This window comes from Psammomys obesus, unplaced genomic scaffold (genome assembly GCF_907164565.1).
Source record: "Psammomys obesus unplaced genomic scaffold, mPsaObe1.curated_primary_1811, whole genome shotgun sequence".
Classification (NCBI taxonomy): Eukaryota; Metazoa; Chordata; class Mammalia; order Rodentia; family Muridae; genus Psammomys; species Psammomys obesus.
This window is the reverse complement of record NW_026590062.1, coordinates 30,865,246-30,871,245: the sequence shown is the minus strand read 5'-3', so window position 1 is coordinate 30,871,245 and position 6,000 is coordinate 30,865,246. Positions and strand designations below refer to the sequence as shown.

Below are 6,000 nucleotides of genomic sequence, written 5' to 3'. Positions count from 1 at the left end.
ATGGGACCTCATGAAACTGAAAAGGTTCTGTAAAGCAAAAGACACCGTCATCCAAACAAAATGACTGCCTATAGATTGGGAAAGAATTTTCACCAACCCTTTATCTGACAGAGGGCTAATATCCAGTATATATAAAGAACTAAAGAAGCAGAAAAGCAACAAACCAAGTAATCCAATTAAAAAATGGGGAACAGAGCTAAACAGAGAATTCTCGAAAGAGGAACATTGAATGGCAAAGAAACACTTAAAGAAATGCTCAACCTCATTAGCCACCAGGGAAATGAAAATCAAATCGACCCTGAGATTTCACCTAACACCCATCAGAATGGCCAAGATGAAAAACTCAAGTGACAACACATGCTGGAGAGGTTGTGGTGAAAGGGGAACCTTACTCCATTGCTGGTGGGAATGTAAACTGGTACAACCACTTTGGAAGTCAATCTGGCGCTTTCTCAGACAATTAGGAGTAGTGCTACCTCAAGACCCCGCTATACTACTCCTAGGTATATACCCAAAATTTGCTCAAGTACACAACAAGGACATTTGTTCAACCATGTTTGTAGCAGCTTTATTTGTAATAGCCAGAACTTGGAAGCAACCCAGATGTCCATCAACGGAGGAATGGATACAGAAATTGTTGTATTTTTACACAATAGAATACTACTCAGAAATCAAAAAGGAGGAAATCATGAAATTTGCAGGCAAATGGTGGGATCTAGAAAAGATCATTCTGAGTGAAGTATCCCAGAAGGAGAAAGACAAACTTGGTATATACTCGCTTATATAGACCTACAAGATATGATAAACATAATGAATAATAATGAATAATAATCTACACACCTAAAGAAGATAATCAAGAAAGTGGACAAGGGCAAAGATGATCAATCCTCATTTAGAAAGACAAATAGGATGTGCATTGAACGTATGACAGGAGTCTACCGCAAAAGGCATCTGAAAGACTGTAACTAGCAGTGTTTCAAAGCAGACACTAAGACTCATAACCAAACCCTCAGCAGAGTGCAGGGAATTATATAAAAGAAGGGGAGTTAGTATGATATGGAAAGGATAGGAGCTCTACAAGGACCAAATATATCCGGGCACAGGGTCTTTTCTGAGACTGACATTCAACCAAGGACCATCTATGGATATAACCTAGAACTTCTGCTTGGATGTGGCCCGTGGTAGCTCAGTAACCAAGTAGTTTTCCAAAGTAAGGGGAACACGGACTATTTCTAACAGGATCTCAAGGGCAGGCTCTTTGACCTCCCCACCCCTCTCCCAGGGGAGGAGCAGTCCTGTTAGGCCACAGAGGAGGACTTTGCAGCCAGCTCTGAAGATACCTGATAAAACAGGGTCAAATGAAAGGGGAGGAGGTCCTCTCCTATCAGTGGACGTGGAAAGGGGCACGGAAGAGACCAGGGAGGGAATGTGGGGTTGGGGAGGGAATGAGGGAGTGGGATACAGCTGGGACACAGAGTTAACAAAATGTAACTAAAAAGAAAAATAAAATTAAAAAAAAAAAGAAAATGATGGTAGTAGAAAGACAAATAGACTTTCTGTGAAAGTCTATGTAAGTATCATAATCTTTCCATGACCCATGGCAAATATGTCTATAGATCTGGCTATAAAAATAATTTCTATGCTTCTCACAGTAGATTACTTTTTCCTTTTACAAATACGCATGTTCTAGTAGGTTCTTAAGAAAGTTAGCTTAGTGACAGACAAGTGAACACGCTGTCATTGAACAGCTTCACATTAAATAAACAAATATATAAGAACACTTGTGAGCATGAGGCCGATTAAATGTTTATTTAGACAAATAGGATTCAAGTCCCTCTGGCATGATGTGTTAAATATAAAACAAATTTACTTTAATTGTGTCTACTACTTTCACTTTTTCTTACATGTTTCTCAGTGCATTAAAAAGTAAAGTCTCCCGTTTCCGTGAGATCACCTTGTACCTCCTTGGTTAAATACTTGTTCTCAGCCTTTTCGCCATTGCTTTGGAGCTCATGGACAGTGAATTTACTTCCTGATGTCACGTGTGCTGAAAATTGGATATTTTTATGTTCTCTGCATTCACAGGTGAAAGAATTAGGACCATGTTATAAATTAAATCTGCAGCAAGCCTTAAATCATCAATGGACAGAAAAGATAAGTGACAGAAAACAGAGAAACATGAAGAAATTTTTATGTAAATAAAATTTGAGCTAAATGCTTATAGTTTTCTAACATGAATACAAACTGAAATTTACTGATTCTGAGACAATATCAAATGTTTTCATCTTGTCCACAACTTACAAGTTAGATGTTAAAAATTTAAGATTCAATATGAAATTATAACCAAATGCATGACTTATAGTTTGATTTTTAAAGCTTTATAGTTTCTCTTTAAAAACCTTATATTTCCTAAGACAATAATATAATTATAATAAATAAGTTGGTAGGGGTAAAATTATGCCCCAGTGATAGAGTTGGGTAGAAGCTAGCGTGGCTTAGCAGGAGTGTCCTGTAACTATTACAGACATAATGTTTTAATATCTTAAAGTGTTAAAATGACCATCTGTCATCTTCTTTAAAAGAAGTAAGAAGCTGGAGATGTGGTTCAGAGGTTAGGTGCACCTGTTTTTCCTTCAGTGGACTGGAGTTTGGTGAATATCACCCACAGCATGGAACTTCAGCTCCCAGATTTTCAACTGCTCCTTGTGGCCTCTATAGAAAACTGTGTGCAGGTACACATACACACACAGATAAAAAATTAAATTAAATTAAATTAATAAAAACCACATTGTCTTTCAGCATTTACTAACTTCATTTTTTTTCTCTCAATGCTGGAGGTTAAGCAAGCACTGCTTGTTGGGCCATTTGTCTTGAGAGTTTCTTTAACTTTTCTCATTGTTGATTCAAGGTTAAGTCAAGTTATCAAGTTAAGGTTGAGTTATCAAAAATGACAGAAAATAATTTCACAGAAGTGACACTCTTCATACTCAGTGGATTTTCAGGTCACCCAGAATTACAAGTCAGTTTTTTCTTAATATTCCTATTCATATATCTATTCACTGTATTGGGCAACCTTGGGCTAATCACATTAATCAGAATTGACTCTCATCTTCACACACCTATGTACTTTTTCCTCAGCAACTTAGCATTCATTGACATATATTATTCTTCCATTGTAACACCCAAGGCACTAACTGATTTCCAGTCCACACAGAAATCAATAGCGTTTATAGGCTGCTTTGTTCAAATGTACTTCTTTGTAGGTTTAGTGTGCAGTGAGTGTTTCCTTCTGGGATCCATGGCTACGATCGCTATGTAGCAATCTGCAATCCCTTGCTATATTCGGTGATTATGTCTCCGAAGGTGTGCAGCTGGCTGGGAGTAATACCATGCATGATTGGCTTCACAAGTTCTCTGATATCCATCTGTGTGAGAAGCAGTTTGCCCTTCTGTGACTCCATCAATCATTTCTTTGTGATACCACAGCTCTTTTAGCCCTGTCCTGTGTAGACGCCTTCAACACTGAACTGGTGATCTTTGTGCTAGCTGGGTTCATACTTCTCAGTTCTCTCCTCATCATCACCATCACCTGCCTGATCATCATCTCAGCAATCCTGAGGATCCAGTCTGCAGCTGGCGGGTGGAAGGCTTTTTCTACCTGTGCCTCTCACCTCACAGGGGTCACTGTCTTCTACGGCTCCTTGATTTTCACCTATTTGCAACCTGATAACACATCATCCCCATGCTGAACGCACTGATCTACAGTCTGAGAAACAAAGATGTGAAAAATGCTCTTCTGAGAGTCAGCCACAGAAATTTTTTTTCTGTGACAAACCATGAAAATTGCAATTTAAAAAGACCTGGGTAGTATCCACTTATAAGTGAGTATATACCATGTGTGTCTTTCTGCTTCTGGGATACTCATTCAGGATGATCTTTTCTACTTCTCACCATTTGCCTGCAAATTTCATGATTTCCTTGTTTTTAATTTCTGAGTAATATTCCATTGTGTAATAAGCTAGGGTCAGATGGAAGGGGAAGAGGACCTCCCTATCAGTGTACTTAAAGAGGGCCATGGGAGGAGAAGAGAGAAGGAGGGTGAGATTGGGAGGGAATGAGGAAGGGGGCTACAGCTGGGATAAAAAGCGAAAAAATGTAATTAATATAAAAAATTAAAATTTAATTAAAAAAACTGGATAATTTCAAACAGTTACTTCAAAAGAACTTCAAAAGAAATAACACAAAATTATTAAGAACATAGTGTCTTAGAATATGAGGTGTGAATCATTATTTTATTTATGTATGGTATATACTAAATTTATTAGGAGGTCATTTAATTTTATAAATTATTCATGTAATAAATATATATAAAGCAATTAAAATTCATCTGTACACATTCCAGTGAACACATCCTGGAACTAAGGCATAAGTACTCTTATTTGTATAGATTATTGTATGTGTGTTTCACACAAAATATGTATATTTATACAGCATCACACTTGTGCCTGATGCTCTTGGAGGCCAGAGGAGGAAATCCCATCTCTGGCACTGGAGTTACAGATGGTTGATGGCTTCCATATGGGTGCTGGGCACAATGCTGAGTCTTGCAGGAGAAGAATGCTGAGCCATTAAACCACAGCAGTTACAGTTTTCACCATTTACCTGTGATGCATGCTTTGTGTCCTTGAGACTATTGCTCAGTTGACTTGCAACATTTCTACTTTATTATATGCTAGAGTGATGAAATTCTATCTATATTTATGTTTTATATTTATTTGGTATTAGAAAACTCATGAGTATAGAGTTCTATAACATTGTTTAAGGGTGTCAAAATTGCATCTCTACAATATTCTTGAAATATTTTATTGATACATTGAATTTAGCATAACTAAATGTAAATACATTACTTCTGTTATTGTGGGGTTTTTTGTGTGTGTGAATGTTTAGGATGAGGAAGTGACTTCCCAAAGTGTTATATAATGTGTTTATGACCTTACCTAATTAGTCAGCTGGTTTGGAATTATCACATTCATACATTTTAATAAGCATCTCATAAAGAGAATCTACCTTCATTCTTAGGAATGTAGATGCTGGTGTTCATATGTGTATTCTTGCATTATTCCACAAATAATTTGAAATACTAATATTAATTAGTATTAATAAAACTATGTCTAACAATCTACATTCTTGTGATTGATATATCACCTTTCTGTACATAGGACAGAAAAGCAACAGTCCTTTTCTTCTTTTTTTTTTTTTTTTCTTTTTGGTGTTTCATTGTACAAATCAAGATTAGCATGCTAGTTGTCTCAAACAACTCTGTTATTTCTTTGTGGAGAAAACATTCAAAATCCTTCCTGTTGTTTTGAAATGTACAGTACATCATCTGAAAACACTGGCTATGACAGTATTTCTCCTATTTAGCTGTTAGTACTCATTGAACAACAATTTACCCCCCCTACTTCCTATATTTCCCAGCCACTGACAACCAGGATTTAATGCTTATGCTTAACTTTTTTTTTTTCTTAGCAAAGTGGTTTTATTAAAAGGTAAGTGGCTGGCTGTAGTGGTGCACGCTTTTATTTATTTATTTATTATACTTTATTCACTTTGTATCCCCCCTGTGGTTCCCTCCCTCTTCCCTTCCCAATCCCTCCCTTCTTCCCCCCTCTACACGAATACCCCTCCCCAAGTCCACTGATAGGGGAGGTCTCTTTTCCTTCCTTCTGATCTTAGTCTATAAGGTCTCATCAGGAGTGGCTGCATTGTCTTCTTCTGCGGCCTGATAAGGCTGCTCCCCCCTCAGGGGGAGGTGATTAAAGAGCAGGCCAATCAGTTCATGTCAGAGACAGTCCCTGTTCCTATTACTATGGAACCCACTTGGACACTGAACTGCCATGGGCTACATTTGTGCAGGGGTCCTAGGTTATCTCCATGCATGGTCCTTGGTTGGAGTATCAGTCTCAGGAAAGACCCCTGTGCTCAGATTTTTTGGTTCTG

At 37.6% G+C, this 6,000-nt stretch overlaps 1 pseudogene; it reads left to right on the top strand.

Annotated features, from left to right (window-relative positions):
- Positions 1–2,947: 2,947 nt before the first annotated feature.
- LOC129676131 (olfactory receptor 8I2-like) lies at positions 2,948–3,868 on the top strand (annotated as a pseudogene).
- The last annotated feature ends 2,132 nt before the right edge of the window (positions 3,869–6,000 follow it).